The sequence below is a fragment of the Chroicocephalus ridibundus genome, chromosome 3, assembly GCF_963924245.1.
Source record: "Chroicocephalus ridibundus chromosome 3, bChrRid1.1, whole genome shotgun sequence".
Lineage (NCBI taxonomy): Eukaryota > Metazoa > Chordata > Aves > Charadriiformes > Laridae > Chroicocephalus > Chroicocephalus ridibundus.
The window spans coordinates 34,668,396-34,689,317 of NC_086286.1; the positions used below are offsets into that span (position 1 = coordinate 34,668,396).

Here is a 20,922-nt window from a genome sequence, read left to right on the forward strand (position 1 = left end):
GCACTACCACAACCCCTGTGCCACTGTCATACATAGTCCCTCTGTCCCAGCTTCCTCCAGTCTGAAAGGAAGTGTCTGCAGTTCAGAGTCTTTGACTTCTAGATGAGCTTAATGCAAAAGCCCACGTGCAATTTTCCAAAGGGCCTCTAAACCAGGCAAAGAATGCAGAGCCTGAAAACACAGGGCTTGTGTAATGCAAGTGGAGTACTGAAAAACCGCATGGGGTGATTGAATGATTCGGAGGGCTGGTAATGGAATACAGTATGTCCTCCCACCAGGTCACTAGGCTGAATCCATTCTGGATAATGAACAAAAACCATTCCCATTTGATGGCTGCTCACGTGAAATGAACTGATCAAGACTGTCCTGGTAAGTGAGTGAGTTTGCCACAGTATTATTTGTCACTTCAAACAAAAAGATCACAGGGACTTCTGTTGGCTTAACCTAAACAGATTACAGAAGAAGCCATCCAAAATCATTCAGCCCCTTGTTGGCAATCTGACAATGCTGGCCAAAAAAATAAAGCTGAACAGAAAGATGCTGAACTTCAGTTTTGATCCTCTGACTGGACCAAAAAGGGACAGCTAGAGAGCAGCACTGGGGAATTTGACCCAGCCATGGTCCAAGGCAGCACTTGCTTTGTGGCTGAACAAAGGGACTGCGGTTTTCCGGGGCTGTCAGCTTAACAGTTTTCACCCAAACTAAATTAATTTTGCCTTCTTAAAATGAAAACAAAAGAAATCCAACTCACCGTTGAAGCTGTCCAAGATTTTGGAAAGATAATAATCCTTCAGTTTACTCGGATCTGTGCTTAATAGATAGATGTGAGTGCCAAGATGTAGTTCAGCCCCAGCTGCCAGTGCACCTTTCTATGCAAGCAAACCCATCTTCCTGCCTTTTAGTACGCACAAATTTGGCACATTTAATCAAGTTACTGTTCATTTTACTGAAGTATCAAATTGCCAGAAAAATGTTTTGTTTGCCTACCAAAAACTAAAATTGAACCTTCAGCATGTTTTCTTAAAAAAAAAAAAAACAACAAAAATTTACCATTTTGATGCAAACACTGAAGTTTTTACTATATTTTGGGTCTGTTTTAGCTGCAGTAAGATGTATTTAAAAAAAAAAAACCACAAGAAAAACAAAACAAAACAAAATCATCCATTCATCCCCTGCATCTTTGAGTCCTGTACCTGAAAGTGTATGATAATGCCCATCCTGCTGTCAAAGGCACAAGCTGTCAACACAAGAGTCAAGCACTAGTGTAGGCATGCGCACACACGCGCATGCACACACATAGTATTTATAAAACTGCCGCTGTAAGGGATTTGGGGTTTATTTTTTTAATTAACTGAAAATGATAACACAAGAGCTTTTCATCTGGCATGAGCTTGGGTTTCATCAGCTGCTGGAAAAGATTCTCTTGGAGAAATGAAATTACAGTGTTTCTCCATGTACTTTCCATGGATTTGAAAATAAACACAGATATATGATCATGCCAGTTAATAGATGTAGGTAAAGTCACTGGTCTTGATACATCTAGAAAGATGCTGCAGAGCTAGACACACAATCTGGCTAACACATCATATTGACTAAATGACAGAACGTCCAGTTAAAAAAAAAACAAACATGAAGCACAAGTGAAAAGAACTGGGAAGGGCCGTCGCAAAGGAGGCCCTTAGCCTACCTGCAGCACCTGGATATTGTGTTATACAACATAGGGCATAAGAGACAGTTCATTATCTGATGCTCCTTCTGCTCATCCACATTTCTCACCATGTCAAGTTTCTCAAATAGGACAATGCATGAGAGCAGGAAACTAAAAATGATGCAGACGAAGACTTCAGAATTGCTTTTGCTCTATACTCCACTTTAAAATCACCAGTTGCACTGTGAACCAGTTACCCCACCCCAACCCTTCCCCAAAAGGATAATTTTACAAGATGGTAAGCAACAGCCCTGAGTATAAAACTTACCCTTCCCAATGAAGGCACTGAGAATTGCAGCCCATACTAAATAACAGCAATGCCAGCTGCCACTTTGTCTTTTCTTCTCATATGGAACCTTTGCGATCCACGGTCTCTTGAACATGCTCAATTGTAAAAAAGGAAGGGGGGAATCTCAGCAGGGCCTTTTTTGGTCCCTAGGAATCTAGAAATTCCTACCTCTTTTCCCCATTTCATGCTCCAAAACACATCAACTCGATACATACTTTTGCTAAGTGCTCAGAAGATGATTTCACAGGTTTCAGGGTGTAGCAAAGAGAACAAAAGCGATTTCGCCATTGCTTTGATTTACTGGCTGGCAAGGTCAGTGCAGTACTTAAATGTGATTATTTAATGATATATTAGGTCACTACCATGTGTTTGTAAGTATAATTAAACTGGTAGAGAGCCTAAAAGTTTTTTTAAAGACTTCTTGTTCATTATTTTTTACATTTAAGAAATAATACTCTCAATAATGGATTGAGATTAAAGAGAGATTGAAGTTTTCCAAGGATTCTGATGAATCTGATTAAGAAGAAAAGAACTTTGGAACTACAGATAAGAAAAAGGAACAGCTCAGTCATCAGCTGTCTCAGACACAAGATGACAGCTGTACATACGTGAAGATGGAAATAAATTAATTCCTTGGAGGATGCTCACGCGCATGAGCATTGGCAGATCTGATGTAGCCTGTCTGTAAGAGTCAGGACTAGCCGCATACGGGTATCTACTCCACTGAAATTATTCCTTGGGGAACACATTCCTGCAATAATTCCTGTCCATCTCCACCTTCAGAGCTATTAAATCTTATTTACTTTCCTTCTCTTTCTCTGCAAGTCAACATTTTTTGATGTTGCACAGGACAACGTCTTGAGAGGTCTCCACTTATACTGATAAACATATCCCTTGTGTAATGGAAAATGTGGCATTCCAAATGATTGCAAAAGTAGAGACAGGCAAATAAATCAGACATAAAACCACATCTATCACCGTTCAGTGTAAAAAATTGTCAATGAAATACATTATCAAAGAACAAGGCAGGTTACTACACTGTCAGCACAGCGAGTCTTTGATATGAAACTGAGGTTTTAAGTTGGGATCCTGCTTCCGTTATATAAAGCAAAAAGAGGCTTTACCTACAACAGAGAATAAAGCCAAATACATCTCAGCTGTTTGAGCATCACAAGCCTTCATAACCTGTGGTAACATCCTGCACTGCATAACGCCAGAAACATTCTTAAAGAAAGGATTTTGCAGTAGGTTTCATGAAGTAGACTATGATAAGATGCTCAAAGATGAATTAACAACAAGAACCTGAGGCTCTGCAAGATAATGACCAAAACTCATAATATTAGAAACCAAACTGTTGGTAATTTGTTGAGTAACCATGAGTCTTGCTTTGGCTAGACTCACTCAGCAGAGCTACTGCCAGTGTAAGCAAGTAGTAGAGAAGCACTCCAATGGCAGGCACAGAATTTATAGCACCGCCAACTTTCAAGGTATCTACTGGCAGGTAAAAACAGTGGTCTCTAATGAAAGAAGATATTGAAGGAAGCTCTGTTTCTTTAATTTGGCATAAATATAGGTAGAGGATTCTTCACATTTTGAGTATCACGTGCATGTGTCACATTAAGCTAATGTTTTGGAGACTCTGCAGCAGTTAACTGCATGACCTCAGCATCAGCAGTCTAACAGTGTGGACACTCAGGTACAAAGTACCTCAACGAAAAACACTCAGGAGCAAGATAAAACACATACTAAAGTGAATTGCCAAGCAACACAGTAAAAATAGGATCAGGCACATCAAACTGTCTCTTCCATTTGTGAAGCAAAGGTTTTAACTTGAAACTTAGGCAAGTAGGAGAACTGAAATCACTTCAACTACCATATTAAACATGTCATGCAGGCAAATTAAATAGATGGGGAGATGCAACTGCTAAGAGCTTAGCTGAACATCAGTGACAGTGGAGGAAACACACTTTCAGTGAATAAATCAGCCTCCTACCGAGACAAGCATCTGCTAGGTCAAATGTGTCTCAGGATGTCCAATAGCTCTATCATTCTCAATGAACTTGCTCCACTGCCCAGAGGTCCAGCGTGTCCTGCACAACACACGGGGGACAGCTGAGTAATCCCATCAAGTAGTCTGCTTGAAGGAAAGTGAAAAAGATTCCTCAATAAATTACTGAAGCAGCAGTCAGACATCTGACCAGTGCCTGCTAGTTCAGAGAGGAACTGAAGAGGGAGATCTTTCCTGTGATCCAATAAATCATTTCAAAGGGCCATTCGTACCTGGATGTCTAATGAATCCTAAGGACTATAAAGAAATGGCTACTTTCTTTTTTCCTGAAAAAATACTAACATCCCAAGGATGCACTGTCTCACAATAACTTTTTTACTGTCTCTTGCAGGTAAGAAAGTTGACTCCTGCTCACATACTCCACTGATTCAGCAGAGGTAGTAGCCGTCTAAACTTTTCGATGAGGTATCTGGGAGTCTGAATGACTGTGTTCCATATGGTCATTCATTTTTTTTAATCATCTGCTTTGCCCAGCATGTCTCACATTAAGGACTCAAAACATGCAAATCTTTCCACTCCACTGCAAGTGATTTGTAAGTAATAGGAATAAAGCCAGACAGAAACATCTTGTTCAAGGCACAACCAAAGCCCCAGGTCACAACAGAAACATCAAGTTCTAATAGAGGTTTCATCAGACGAGAACTTGACAGCTCTGATCCTTCTCTACCCACAATAGAACTGCAATAATTAAAATAATACCTTCATTCCTTTTAAAGCCTTTGATTCAAGGAAACCCAAATTCCTACTCCATAAAGCAGCAGAATATTATTATACACATGGGGGTACACATAAACAAGCATAAACACACACAGAGGTAAGGAGAGTCTATTACTGTATTCTCTAACTCTTCATTATATATGGGTAGAACACGGAACAATTATCAGCCTCTTGTACCAGTAGTGGTATTGGGATTTCTATGAAGAAGGCTGTACGCCTGTCTGAACATGTCCCTCCCCCTTTCCTCAAACCACTTGACAATATGCCGTTCAGTCATTAGGGTTACAGGTCTTATGATTCAGCTTATAGATCTCCATCCTCTGCTACACATCTGTGCTGGATACAAAGGATGTATATCCTCCCATATCAGATGTCGAACTCCAGCCCGCAACTTAATCGACACTGAGTGAGAGCTCTTCCTCATCTCCCACACCATTACTGAAGTAATGTTTCTGTCAAGGGATTCCACATTTTCCCTCCTCTTCGTTACCCGGGCTGACCCCACAACACATTCCAGAAAAGATAACAGGATCATAACCAGGCTCTAATTTCTAGAGCTGTTCAACAGAATTTATATTTTTCTCTATAATTCAGATCATCACTTAAAAAACAAACAAAGCAAAAAACCACCCCCACAACTTAAGGGAACAAAAATTAAAAACATTGACTGCTCCAACTGGATGCTATATACTGTAGCTTTCTGTATGTGTGTACAATTTTTGTTTTAATTGTTTAAAACATCTTATCTCTACTCAATTTTTCACTTGAATTTTCACCAACCCCCCGTCTCGGGGCGGGGGATGCCAGATGCAGCAACAGCGCCCTCTGTCCGATGCAGAGAAAGTGGCATTTAATGCCTCTGCTCTTCCAGAGCTGCCAATGTATTTAGTTAAATTTAAACAAACATACACAACATTTGCTCGGCAATACTTTGGCACCCAGACTTCCACTGATAACACAGTTTTAAAAAGATTCTTATTCCTTCTGCACACACCCCATTGCGTTTTTAAACTGCTTAGCACGAGATTTGTTTTTACTCTGGAAAAGTAAATGACAAGTCACTTCAAGCCTCTTGAAAGTCTTTTTTTCAAATCTCCCTCTTTAATCATCTTCACGAGAAATGCCAATTACAACTCTTACCACCTTTCTTTCCCCCGGCACTTGCTGGTTTCCCCTTCCCCACTCCTGCAGCAAAGTGTCAATGTGGAAAGAGGATTTCGAAATAGGAGCACAAACACTGACAAATCCTCAAAGTTTTTTTTTACACTTTTATTTTGCCTCCATGTTTTCCCAGCTGCTCTGCTTAGAAGACAATAAAAAAAAAAAAAAACCGGCCTGCAAAAAACATTACAAATTAAGAGACTGGAAAACTGCAGCCCGAGGAGGAGGAGGATGTGACTTTAGTTTGACTTACCAATTTTATCCAGCTGTATATTTTCCTACTTGCTTTTTACAGCAGCTGAGCTCAGTGCTCAGGAACGTCCACCCCGCGTCCGGGAGCCAGGCAGAGCCCTGATCCCCAGGCTGGATGCTGCTGAGCGAGTGGAGCTGGGGTGACGGCGGCTGCTGCTGCTCCTGCTGCTGCGTGCGCTCGCTCGGACCCAGATCAGGAACTGCTTCCCATTCCCCAGCCCCGCTCCAGCGCTGCGGGCTTCGGGAGGCAGGGCCGGCCCCTGCTACTGTGCTGCACTTTCTTAAAGGGACAAGCTCCGGCCTGGCAAGAGCCCACAGGAACCGGGAGCTACCGGGACTGCCCGGGGCGGCGTCTGGAGCCGGGGCGGCGGGAGGGGTGGGCTCACCGCCTCCAAGCCGGCTGATAACCATCGCAATACGAGCCGGTTTCCTACCTTGTTGTTCTTGGGAATGAGAACAACACTCTTCTACGCAGCTTCTCATTCGAGGCTTTCAGGTGTTGCGGGTTTTTTTTTTGTTTGTGTTTTGTTGTTGTTGTTGTTTTTTCTTTTTGCTTCCCTCACGCCCTCCGCAACGTCGGTGGGAACGGTGACCCGGCGAAGGAGGAGGCAGCGGCGGCGGCCGAGCCCCGCGTTTCTCCGCACCGTGGGCGCAGGGTCCCATCCGCGGTGGGGACCCCGGTGGGCTGCCATGCGTCCACTCCAACCCCCTGCTCTGCGGCACACCATCCCCTGCCCACGGGCTGCAGCAGCACTAGGATTAGGCATAGCCCCTGGCAACTCCCGTCATTTTGACCTGAACAGATTTTTTTTTTATTCCCTGTAACAGAGAGGATATGACAACTAAATAAAAAGCCCTCATTTCCCAGTTTTTCCCTCGTCAGTCATTCTCCAGATAGCTTTAATCCCGTGTAAACCACTGTTTCTAGCATGCTTTCTATTTTCTGACTTCACTTTCAACTATATCTTATATTAATAGCTACACTAATATGGGGGAGTTGTCTGCCTCGTGTGCGTTGCTGTCTGCAGTAGAACAAACCGCATCCTCTGTTAAACAGTAACGCTTAGATTCAGAGATAGTAACACCATCTGCAAAATATCTCTCTCCATTTTTTTAAACTCGTGGAAATATATGGTTTGCTCTCCGTACGTGTAAGTCATTTGTTTTCATTACAACAACTGAACTCTCATGATGACAACACCAATCAACACATATCACAAGGCAAAGTCATATGTATACAAATATGCATATATTTAATGGCACGACCACAGAAAGAAAGTTACAGAGGAAAAATATCCCCTTCAAACTGGCAGGCCAAAACTAAAAAGATGAGACCAAGTCACCACTGTCCTGTCCTCTCTGCCTACACACACACCAATGCACAATAAGCACAGCACGAGTACAAACTGCTAGCGAGCCAATGTAACTTCTCTTTCTTTGGTTCTATGGTAAAAGAACATGGATACAAACCAAAAGGTGAATCCAGCCATTTTAATGGTAACGGTTCTTCACAAACAGGCTTAACTGGTATCCACTAACTACTGCAAAGTAGCCATTTAGCCACATTACTAAATCATAAACTTCAGCATTACTAGCCATGTATTAAACCGTGGGGACCCATCGGTGTTCCTCTAGCATGAGCTGTACTATGTTCCTGCCTTTCTCAGCAGAAAGCCTGGGAAAGTTTTATATGATTTACACATGCAAACTACATGCGATGCATGGCAGAAGAGATTTTATAATTCCATCAGTCCTCCCCTCCGTTCACATGTTTCCATTGGTCTATTAATCCTCACTTTCTACTCTTTCTACTCACATCTCTGCCTGCTACTTTTTTCATCTCATCCTCCAAGTCCCTGCCCTTTTACTCCCTCTTTGCCCCTTCTGCATGCCAAGTACTTCTGCAGCTGATCTCCACCTTGCAAGCTTCACCTGTCTGTCTTGGTCCCCCCTTCTCCCCTCTATACTCTCAGTTTCTCATTGGAAGAGGAAAGAAGAGATGAAAGGAAAGGTGTGAATGATTAACTGATTCCTTCTCTTGCTTCCCTCTCCTTCCTTCAGCCAAGGTTCTGGAGCCAGAGACCTGCATCCAGCCCTAGAAACTAACCTGCGGGAGCAGGCCAAGGGACAAGGGTCAGGCAGGCTTGCATTAACGGCACTATCTCCATTTCCACCTTAGCACACTGTACCATTTATTATGATACAGTGTAACCAAGACAAATGGCCCTTGTCTTGTTCATCAGTTAAAAATTAACAAAACACTCATCTTTAAGACAAAGCTGGTCATCCATTTGATGCCTCAACTAAGGTTGTTCTGATATGTTCAAAACAGGCAAAGTCTGCCTACAAGACAACAGGGTAAGGTGCTGCAGTGGATGGGGATTTGAATGGCAAAGACACCAATGATGGAGAGAAACTGAGGCTTGGGGAGAGCTAAAGTGATGCTCCATTGTTCTGCACGCACAAAATAAGATCATGCAAAACACAAGAAAGTACCTAGCAGGAAACAGGCTTGTGCCACTGGCCCAGAATGATCTAACCATCATAAACGTTAAGATAACAAAAAGAGTCTCTGCTGTTCCTTACATATGTTGCTCCTTACACTCCTCCTAATCCCATGTGAAAGCTGCTCCCCCTCTCACCGCAGCATCTGGATTGACATTGACAGAGCATTGTCTCATGGTTACAGCACAACTCCTGGTTTCTATTACTGGCTGTAGGAGAAATGTGTAGTATATTAAATAAAATAAAGGACATAGACTTCGAATTCTGCTGCATGCTTTGATATTAAGTCAGTAGTAAATGAAACTAGATAAATCACTGATTCTTTCTGTGACTCTGTTTCCCCAATAACAAAAACGTACATTTAACTCTGTTGTTATGTAACTCAACACTTGTATAGTAACAGCTTGGGATGAAAGATGCCAGAGAAGCCAGCTTTTTATTATTAAATACTGAACTGCAGATACCTCAGTGAAAACTGAAAAGCGTTGCAGTTTGCAGAAATGTTTGATTATGCAGAGCAATCCCCTTGCACAAGAGGTGACATTTAATAGGAGCTATTTTTGTGTCTTAGCTTAGAAGGGACAGCAAAATCAGAAGTCATCCCAAAGTTACCGGGAAAGAAACAAGGTATGTTTCTCTTTCTGAACAGTGTATCATGTAAGTTCTACATCCCAAGATCGCACCAACATACTTAAAAAGGCAGCTCCTTTGGAATTTAGGAATAAGATCATTGAAGATATCACCTGCCTATTTCTATAAGTATTTTTAGGCTCTGATGACCAAGGTCAAAACCAAAAAGCTATAGTACAAGGGCCCTTAATAGTAACGAGTGAAAAGACAAGGGGAAAGGGACATATAAAAACAAATAGATTATTTTCTGCTCAAAAACAGGATCCTTATACAACGCTGAAGCAAAAGCTTCTGTGAGATGTTGCTCCACTTCTGGAGATACCAACTGTTTGTTAGATCCGTTGTCAAAACAAAAGGACACGTGTATAGTAATCTAACAACAAAAGTGCCCATTGTGAGAGGAGACCCAGTGCCAGGCTGCCTGCTCCATCTGACAATGAGATTAAACACCATGGCTCTGTGCACTCGGCTGCGTGCCTTGCCTGACACCACCACCCAGTGCAGCTACAGGGTCAAAGACTTCTGCTCAGTCACCACAGGCTACAGAACTAGCAAGACTTCCATACCCTCCCTAGAAAGATTTTTTTTCTGCATGTCTCCCAGTCTCCAAAATACCATACAGTGTTTTGAGCATCTCTGGAGTGTGACATGCAGAGCAGTATTACTACTATACACTGACATCGTATGCAACATGGTGATGGAACCATCACTATCCTTTCTTATCAGAGCCACAAGAAATTCTGTTCCCTGTCTCTGAGGGGCTGAAATGAGGCATAGATAGTCAATACAATACAGACGTGCATATCTGTTCTTTTAGTTAATATAATTCTTCTAAAATTATTTTTATCTTTGGGCTCAAACCACACCATCAGATCTAAGGGCTGGATTCCTCTCCCACTGACTTCCCGATGAATAAGGATGGAATTATGTTCCAATTCAGGGGTATATAAATTGCAGAGTAGAGCTTTTCAATCCTAACTCACATCTTTAATGTGTTAATACAGAAGTTTGAGAACTCACTTTGAACTTTAAAAAAGTAGGGATCTGGACAATGCTCATCTGAAATAATGTTCATTACTAATTAAAAATTAACACCATTAATGCCACAAGATTGTTTTCCACTTCATGAATCACAATGCGTGTACACACTTTTGTGTGCATGTATGCATTTACACATGTGCATGCATGCAAATATTTGAGTGAAACTATGACAGAACTTATTGTTGTTAAGGTTAGTTTGCATCTGGTGTATTGTTGGTGCACCTCTTTTTCTACGGCATTCCTGAAACCATGGAAAAACACATTTTAGTTAGCTGCCACAACAAACCCAGGGCAAACATTTAGTTTTGGTTGGTTTGTTCTCTCAGTTGATAAAAAAAATGCTTAAAAGTAAATAAATTGGTTCCCAGACCCTACACCTTATCAGGTCTGTAAGAGTTGTGCAGTTCATAAAAGCTAGGGCCTTCAACATGAAGATCATGTTCTTGACAATGCCTTAAATCAACATACTACCTATCAAACTACTTCTACCAATTGTTCTTAAATAAAAAGATCTTATTTCCATATTAAAAAATGTCCCACACCACAGAATTTATGTCAACTACAACTACATCAAAATCCATATCCATCATAATAAGATGTTGTAAGATGTTGGTTTGGACCTTTCAGGAGATGGCACATTTCAATTTAACCCTTTTCCCTGTGTTTTTTCTGTTCACAGCTCCTTCTCTTCCATTGGCTTCTCATGCCCATTATAACTTGCTCTCCTTTATTGGTCAAGATTTAGTGAGTGGTCTGCACAAGTTGTTTGCTGACAAGGGAACAGGCAAGCCTAAAAGCAGCGCCATCTTTTGTTGCTGCAACTCAGGTAACAGCTATGTAAAAAGGAAAAAGACATTTGTTTTTCAGAAAGAAGGTTTACAAGCTCTTATAAAGAGCACGTCAGAGATCACTCCAAGTGAAGGAAAAAAGAAAAAAAATGTGTAAATTTTACAGGAATTGTCTCATTTCTCCCTTTAGTTTTGCTTGGCACTTCTTAAACATTTTGAAAGTGCAACCCTGTTTTCAGATAACAGCCTAACTCAAACCCAGATCCCTCAAAGCAAGGGAGACAGAATCAGCCAGAATTAGATTAAATTTCCTGACACCAAAACATTGATCTTCTGCCAGCAATTAAAGGTAGTTAACAGTCCCTGACTACTGTAAACACTTGTAGCCAGCAACTTCACCTTGACTTCATTTGTCTGCCTTGAAGGAACTTGGGTTGTGTTCATGTCTAACACTTTATGACCATTTTGAACCTATTCATAATACTTTCTTAGGGATAACAGGCCAGACTTTCAGAAAAAAAAACCCTAAGCTGAACTTCAGATCCTTTCAGTTTATTCCTACTTTTCAGTTAGCAAAACAGAGGATACTGATTCGTAAAATGGAGTCTTCCTCTGCTTTCCCCACCATTTTTGAATGCTTCCTTCTATTCGGTATATATCTTCTCATCTTCCAGAGAAATAAAATTTAAAAAAAAAAAAGAATCTGTGTTCTAGCAAATGGTCACCTTACAGAAAGGGCAGTATGCAGACAAGAGATCTGTAGCACAAACATGAGTAACTACATCTTGCTGGCTACATATACTAAATATCTGAACTAAGGAGGGCTGGAGTGAGCTTGTCCCTGGGCAGCTCCTACAACAAAAGTCTGTATAATAACATTCCTCAACGTTTCTCATTTGAAGGATTTTTTTTGCCTTTTTGAAAAAAAATTCAGAGACCACCTTGGGCTGCACTGCAACCTAGGCTTTCACTAATGATAATTTTAAAATTAGTTTGGGCTCTGAATGGTCTGTGCTTCTTTTCCCTCTTATTCCCCTGATTTATGTGCATGGATTCGTTTAGCTGCACAGCAGGGAGGGGCATGTGGGCTTTTTAAGTTTTGGAATTGGTTAGGAAATGCCTGATGTTGTATTGACCATCATTTAATTAGCAATGATGCAGATCAATATGTCTTGCTCCAACCGAGAATACAGCATTAATACAGTCAGAAATAAAGTCAGTCTCTAGCTATGAACACACAGACCTCAGTGACTTCCAGAAAAATCAAAGCAATGTCTATATAAAGGAACAGGGAAAGGGAAAGGCTATTTCCACTTCTTATTCTGATACAGGGTCTAGGCCAGATCTTTGACTTCTGGTTAGAACAAAACCAGAGTGAAGAAGTAATGGCAGTTTTTTAATGGCCCTTGTGACTCTGTGGTCCATAAGCTGATCAAGGTATGTTAAGATTCTGATGTCAACTTAGAACAGCTTTGAGGTTTTGTAAATGATACTTGGCTACTCATGGATCCTGACACATCTGCTTAGCAGGCAGGGAGCTCCAGCTAAATATCCTCTTCTTTATAGCCCTGGTGACAGATCTATCGCACGGCTCCTATTCTACCTAGGAAACTCACTTCCTTCAAAAGGGACTTCAAGGTTGCCAGTTCTGCATGCTTCTGAGTGCTTTGTAGCATCTCAGTGGAAAAAAAAGGAGCTGGAGCAATTACTCCTGGCTCCATCAGTGGTACTGGACAGAGGACAACATTTGCTTACTGTGTATTCTTTGCAGAAGAGCTAGAAGGATTAGTTACGGTTGGTGTGTCTTGCTAAACTCTGATTATTCATGTCCTCCGAAGTTTACATGCAAACTAATTAGCAGCAGTGATCCCTTAGTAAGAAGCTGAAATCAATTAGGAAGGCAGCTGACCTTATTATAGCAATTAATTGCAAATGACATTTCGTTTCAGTACTTGATGACCAAGCTCTTTATTCTGGCTTTTGGGGCTTTGGTGTTTTGTTGTTGGTTGGTTTTTCCCCCCCTCCATTACACCACTGTTAATCCACCCTGATTTTTCCTGGATGTAACTTCCATCACATAGAATCTGTCCTATTTTGTGACACACACTTTCCTGGAGAGTAGTTTGCAGGAATTCCTGTATGCTTAGGAGTCTTGGAAATGGGACAAAGTTCCTACGGAAAGGTGGCTCCTTACTTCTAGGCAAAGGATGCTGAATTGCTCTCGGAAATCTGCTTCACTGTGAGGGTGAGGACAGGGGAGAAGAAAGGTGTAAGCCATCTTTGTTGTACTTGGCAAGATGGTTCAGTTCACTGGAAATGCAGAACACCCTGCTTCAGCGGGGTGCTAAGTAGTACATGTGTGATTACCAGAAAGATTGTGTTGCTCCGGAGACAAAAAAAAAACATTGCGCTCTCTGTGAAACAGTTGACTGGGATATGAAGAAGGGCACGCCCAGATTCTGCAAGGTTTAATTCCACGGTGGTAGTCTGAGTCAGAAGGACACTTGGTGTATGCCAAGAGAGAAGCAAGAATTTAACTAGGTAGTGGCCCTGATTCTATGCAAGATGTTCATGCACAGAGAATGGGCTCCTAAAATCATTGTTTGCTCCTGAACCACTGCACATGCCAGAGAACAATGTAGTCACCTTGAGGGATGTGACTGAATTAGTCAGTTTTCTAGAAGACTTCAAAGACATAAAATGGTAATGTGTTAAAATTATGGGGAGTAGAACTCTTTCTTTTAAATACATATTCATACACAGCTAGAGAACTGGAGATGTGAGCAAAATACCATACTTTGTTTCAGGTAACAGAATCTGAAGTTTAGCATTTGTATTTTTTTGTATTGGCTGACTGTGAGGTTCTAACAGCTGTGGGAACTATCTAGGATACTGACAGAGAGGCAGGATCATGCCTATGGAGACAACTGCAGGAAACTTACTGCTCAATTCAGCAGAAGTATGACTGAGCTTGAGCCCTGACAACTGATTCACCACTGCCCTGCTGCTTGGCGTACTCATTTACATCAGGGTGAAGCTGATGTATTCACCCACACTTTACACTCACATTGCACTCATGTAAGTACTGCTGCAGAGTGCATGCCAGTAGGGAACCGGGTCACAGGCCTTCACGGCATTTCAGATCCCATAAAGTGGAAATGCCATAGGAAGAAAAGGTTTCATGCTATTTTGTCTCTGTAAGTGATTGCTTCAAGCACTGCTAGAGAAATTGAAAGGACACTGAAAAGGATGAGACATTATGTGCAATTAGGCTTCATGCACAAATTGAATGCACAAGCTCTTTTTAATAGACTAAAGCCCTGAAGGATTCTAAATTGCACCAAGGAGGAAGATGATGACAGTAAGTTTTCTTCTAATTGGTGGCTGCTCTGAAGGACAGGATAAAGAAAGAAAGAGGAAAAGTAGAGCATAAAATCAAAACATCACTAAACTATCATTTACAATAAGCATATTTACCAACTTACAAGAAATGCCTCCAGTTTAGGCTATAATTATAATCAAACCTAAGTGAATATGCTGGCCCTCAGACTGAGTAATAGCGTGACTAACACTTGTAGCACCGCCTGGATACAAGTTCTGCTCTGTTAAAACGGTGAAGGGGTGAAGAGAACAGATCGGGTAGGAGGATACAATACTTATGCCATTAGGATATAAACACACCTGGTTTGTCTGTAATTTGGGACAGTGAAGCCCTGTTTGCTGTAACCTCGCTCTAAAATTAAAACAACCTTGCAATAGGTGGAAGATTCCTCTTGCCTGGAGAACGTAGGTAACATCACAGAAGTTTAAGAGAACAACAGCGATACCTAAAATCCTGTTCCCTGGTATTCTGCTCCTTTCCCATTCCCCATATGCGAATCAGAACTAACCTGGATGATATGTGTAGTTTCTGATTTGCTCTTTTCTCTCTTCTGTGTAGGTCTCTGTGTTCAATTCAGGTCCTCACAATGTAGGAAGAGCCCACCTTCAGATGAGTTAGTACAGCTGTTTTGACTGTAGAGATGGTCTTCTGTGGAAACAATTGCAAATAAATATTTCCTTTTAGCTTTCTATCAATATAAAATGCATCTCCAATGTTTTATCACTTTCAAAAGAAAGCACAGAAGAAATATGTACAGAGGTTCCTGTATGGTCTCTGTTAACTTCAGTACAGGGCTGGTCTTCCAGTGTTTTGACTAAATCACTTTATCTTAAACCAGAATGATTTGAAGCACGTTTGACACTAAGCAAGAGAAAATGCAGGTAGCAGGTACTATTGGGCACGTAAAGGCGAGAACACACTTAACAGCTTCTTTGCTGAAGCACTCAACAGTGCTATTAATGCACTATAAAATCAAATCCAATATGAGTATCTCACACGTACCATTATATCTTCAACACTGATTGCATCTGCATTGTAGACAAGTTGTTGATTGGTTACTCTACACATTGAGTATGGAGATCATAAGTGATCACTGACAGAGAAAAAGAAATAAATTTGTCTGCATAGAGTATGAGTAACATATACAAAGATGGTTTTCAGCTGATGAGAACTATTGGCTTTCGCTTCTTCGTATCAGCTGCTCTATACAGACGACTTCAAGGATTTAGGAGGAAATCTGTTATGAATTATTTACTTTTATCATTCAGCTAATTTTCTTGTTGTTGGGTTTTTTTCATTATTTTTTATTAAAGCCAAATGATTGTGCTCCAGGACATTCCACAAATGCTGCTGTTCTGTCATTTTAGGAAATACCATTAAAGCGACCTTTTCCTTGTTTGCTTCCCATGGCCTTTAACTAAGCTGTTTTAAGAGAAACATCATTAAAATTGTCAATTCCTCCATGGGTGCCTTAAGATTATTCACAGAAACTGTAGTCTTTGGGGGATTACAGAAATACAGGCCTTTTTTTCCCTTCATTAACCCCTTTTTCCACTGAAGTAACAATATCAACTTTAACACAGGTCTGTCAACACCAGGCAAATTCAGGACTTTTTTTTTTTTTTTTTGGTAAGAATTTGATACTAGTGAAAGATACCACATTAGAAATGTTAGAGAGTGAAGTCCTCTACTCAACCTCAAATTATATATAGCACAGGAAGCAATTCTACTGCTCCCCCCAAAACCTTTCACCACAATTCCTGATTTTTGTCCTGACATAACTTATTTTTAGAGGATGTGGGACAGCACATCCCAAATAGTACTTGGCACAAAATAGTAAGTGCCAGCTGCGATCACAGTTTTTAAACTGTTTTGACTCAGTCATGAGAAAATAACAGATTAAGGTATCACAAGCACAGAACACAGTTGAGGTTGGAAGAGATCTCTGGCAATCACCTGCTCCAAAACCACTTCTCAAAGGAGGGTCAACTAGAGAAGGTTGCCTGGGGTCCCATTTGGTCAGGTTTTGAGTATCTCTATGGATGGAGCCTCCACAACCTCACTGAGAAACCTGTTACAGCATTTGATCATGCTCACATTAAAATGTTTATTCTTATGTTTAAATGGAATTTCCTGTATTTCAGTTTGTGCCCATACACTCTTGTCCTGCCACTGGGCACCACTGAGAAGCATCTGTCTCCATCTCCTTTACTCCCTCCACCATCAGATATTTATATGTATCAGTAAGATCCCCTCAAGTCTTCTCTTCTCCAGAATAAACAGTCTGAGGTCTCCCAGTCTCTCCTCATATGTCAGACGTACCAGCCCTTTAATCATCTTTGTGGCCCTTTGTTGCACTCTCTCCAATATGTCCATCTCTCTTACACTGGGAAACCCCAGAACTGGACACAGCGCTCCAAATGTGTCCCATCAATGCTGAGCAGAGAGGAAGGATCACCTCTCTTGACTTGCTGGCAATGCTTTTCCTAATACAGCCCAGAAGCTGTTGGCCACCTTTGCCTCAAGGGTACATTTCAGACTCATGTTCAACTTGTTGCCTGCCAGGGCTCCAGGCCCTTTTTTGCAAAGCTGCTTTCCAGGGGTTGGGCCCAGCCTGTACTAGTGCATGACGTTATTCCTCCCAAAGAACAGGCCTTGTCATTTCCCTTTGTTGAATGTTACAAGATTCCTACTGAGGTGCTTCCAAACAGCAGTACAACCATCTGGTCTATCAATCATTATTCCCAGTTTTATGTTGTCTGCAAACTTGCTGAGGGTGCACTCAGTCCCATCATCCATGCCATTAATAAAGATGTTAAACAGTTTGGATCCCAATACTGACCCTGGGATACACCATTTGTGTGGCCCGCAGCTGATCTGTTTGCTGCTGACCACAACCTTTTGAGCCCAGCAGCTCAGCCAGCTACTAAACCATGTAACTGTTCAGTTATCTAGCCCACACTTCATAGCTTTGTCAATGAGAACGTTACATGAAAGCGTCAAAAGCTTTACTAAAGTCAAGATAAACAGCATCTACTGCTCTCCTCATATCTACCAAGCCAATCATCTCATCATAAAAGGCTATTAGGATGGTAAGGCATGGTTTCTCCTTATAGATCCATGCTGACTACTCCCAGTTATCTTCTTGTCCTTCGTATGTTTCAAAAAGGTTTCTAGGATTGCTTGCTCCATCACCTTACCAGGGATTGAGATGAGGCTGTCCATCCTGTAGTGCTCCAGATCCTCTTTCTTGTCCCTCTTGAAGATAAAAGTGACAGTTACTTTCTTCCAGTCCTCAGGAACCTCCCCCAGTGGCCATAACCTTTCAAAGCTTATCAAGAGTGGCTTCACAATGACATCAGACAGCTCCCTCAGCATTCGTGGGTGTATCCCATCAGGTTGCAGGTGGGAACTCGTTTACTGTCAGGTTTATTTAAATATTCCCTAATCCAATCCTCATCCATCAAGGGTAAATCTTCCTTGCTCCATACTTTGCTGCTGGTCTTAGAGGCCTGGGATTTCTGAAGGTGAGTACTTCCAGTAAGGACCACAGTGAAGAAGACTTGAGTATCTCATCCTTTTCTGTGTCCTTTATCACCAGGTTCCCTAGACAATTCAGCAGTGGGTCTACCTTTCCCCCTCATCTTCCTTTTGCAGCTGATCTTCCTTTGGACACACTTTGCTGCCCTTCATGTCCCTTAGCAGATTCTACTCCAGGTAGGCCTCGCTTTTCCTTCTCCCATCCCCACACATTCCGATAGTGTCTCTATATTCCTCCCAGGTCACCTGATGCTACTTGACCTCTCATAAACTTCCTTTTTACGTTTGAGTTTAGGCAGGAGCTCTTTGCTTATCTACACAGGCCTCCTGACACCTTTGTTTCATTTCCTGATCATTAGGATGAACTATTCTTGAGCTTGGAGGAGGTGATCCTTGAAAATCAATTGGCTCTCCTGGACCTCTCTTTTCTCCAGGGCTGTGTATCATGGGCTTCTTTCAAGCAGGTCCCTGAAAAGGCCACAGTCTGCTCTCCTGTAGTCCAAGGTTGTGATCCTGCTTTTTTTTTTGCTCCCTCCTCTCAGGATCCTGAACTCTACCATCCCGTGGTCACTGGAGCCAAAGCTACTCTTGACTTTCACGTCCCCAACCCATTCTTCCTTGTTTGTAAATACCAGGTCCAGCAGAGTGACTCCTCTCTTCAGCTCATTCATTATCTATGTTAGGAAGTTTTCATCACTCCAGAAACCTCCTGGATTTCTTGTGCCCTGCTGTGTGCTGTGAGGCTCATCCAGTTGCTTGAAGAAGGTATCCTTTACTTGTTCTTCTAACCAGGCGATCTATAACAGACATCCACCAAAGCATCACTCTTGTACTGCCCACTAATCCTGACCCACAAGCTCTCAGCTGGCTCACTGTCCATCCCTACAACGAGGTAGTGTCAAGCAGATGTTATCATACACTGGAGAACCATTTCACAGCAACATCAGGCTCTTCCTCTGCTGCAGTTTGTCCTTCCTGTGCTTTCCAGTGAACACTCGCAAAATCAAAGATATCCCATTCTGGGAGGTCTCATGCCCATTCAAAGCAACACCATAGTTCAGATTCAACTTAAATCAATCAGTCTCCCTGCAAACCACAGTTCCTTCCCAGTTTGCTGGTGTCAATATTTCTTTCCCAGTCTCCACTCTTGCTGCCTGGGACTCTTCATCACACTGATACATTAGGCCACTTTTAAGACTTGGATCTTTACCTTCCTAGAAAGAAGTTGCAACTAAACCTTTCTGTCCCGTTAATGCAGAGAAACCCTCACATGGTCCTGGTTACCATAGGGCTCACTGCTAAAGGTTATCTCCTTATGTTACCACTCAATGATTCAGTCTTTCCTTATGTTTCCTAAAAAGCTATCCTTAGTCATGCAATTCACATAGCATTACATCTTCTGATACCTGCATCTAAACATACGGTAGCTTACCCTACAACACTTGCAATTGTAACAATTTTTCATTCTGATCAACTGAAATTGCATTTGAACAGGTGACTAAATCTTTGTTTAGCCACATGTAATAACTATAAGCTTACTTATCAAGCAGGCCTGCCTATTTCTATAGCACCACTTTCGGTATGGAGCACTGTCTGCTTGATTCTGCACTCACATCTGCATCAATCAGTGCCACAGCACCTCACTATGCAATGAAGTGATCGTCACTCATTTTTCAAAAGCCTTCTGTGCACATTTCATCCATGTCAATGTGTGCTCACATAACTAAACCCTGTCCTCACTAGTGACAGTGTTTCCACAATAGCTGATGTCCTCTAAAAGAGGGAAAACTGAGGCAAAAATTAACAAATACATGAATCAACAAAGTAAAGTGGCAGAAGTAAAAACCTTTGATGATACTAAGTAAGGATGCAGCTTCTTTACTGGGTTGAGCTGAGTCACTCATGGCTCAACCACTTATGAATAATGTGGTTATCCAAAACACACAGAAATAAAAACTTTATAGCACCTTACAGCTGTGTTCATTCATTCATTCATTCATTCACTCACTCATTCTCTTTGTCTCACAGGTCTATAAAATCCATTCCTCATTTTACCAGAGAGAATCAAAATACTCTGTTTACATTTTCAGCCACTGGTATTTCTATTAATTAATCTGGATAGCTGGAAAGTACACCAATTTTCTTTTTTCTTGAGCCACTCAATCCATAATGAGACACTTCATTTGAGACTGAAACTCTGTAGGAGGAGGCTAGATTTAAGGCAAGGGAGTCTGATGTCAAGATTCTCTATCCACTTCTCCCCTTAACTCTTTGATGCTGCTGAAAAAATTGCATGGGGCTAATTTTTCAAAAGGGCAGGAAGAGTTTGCCTTGGGAAGTGTGCTACTATTTGTCTGTCCTCAGCTGAATTGTGTAGTGAATTTGAGAAGTTATTATTCTAGAAGTGACATGGAAAGGGAAAACCGCAGAAAAATGGAGTAGTGAAAATAATGGTACTGCATTGCACAATGCCTTTTATCAACAGCACATGCATTTACACTGACTGAGTCCTCAAGAGTAAGGAAACTTAGTGCCTGGCCTTTTCACACTGCAGCCAGTTCTCTTGCCTAATTTCCCGGTAAGTCAAATGAGGCCAATAATGAATGGGGTTTTTTGCCTTCAGGTAGGCCTTGTTGTGTAGACAGGAATACACACTACCTGCCGTGCACACAGACATACTCTTGTACTACATTTTCTTTGTTTCTCTGACTTGGATTTCCTTTCTTATTAAAACATTTGGATCAGTTTCTGTCTGTTTATTCTTGAAGTCAGAATGCTCTGTTGCTCCCAGCACTGTAAGTGCCACTCCATCTTCCTGATGGCAGAGGGAGAAGATAATGA

The 20,922-nt window shown here is 41.6% G+C and overlaps 1 protein-coding gene across 5 annotated transcripts in view; it reads right to left on the reverse strand.

Annotated features, from left to right (window-relative positions):
- Positions 1–20,922, reverse strand: part of DAAM2 (dishevelled associated activator of morphogenesis 2) — a 217,118-nt gene that overhangs the window by 181,083 nt on the left and 15,113 nt on the right. For 3 of the 5 annotated variants that reach the window (XR_010070275.1, XM_063328685.1, XM_063328681.1), the window contains exon 2: positions 15,050–15,186. The gene's annotated coding sequence lies outside the window, so the exon portion shown is untranslated. Of the gene's footprint in view, positions 1–6,196; positions 6,484–15,049; positions 15,190–20,922 lie in introns of those variants that run through there. The other 2 variants (XM_063328682.1, XM_063328683.1) reach the window with 2 other exon arrangements.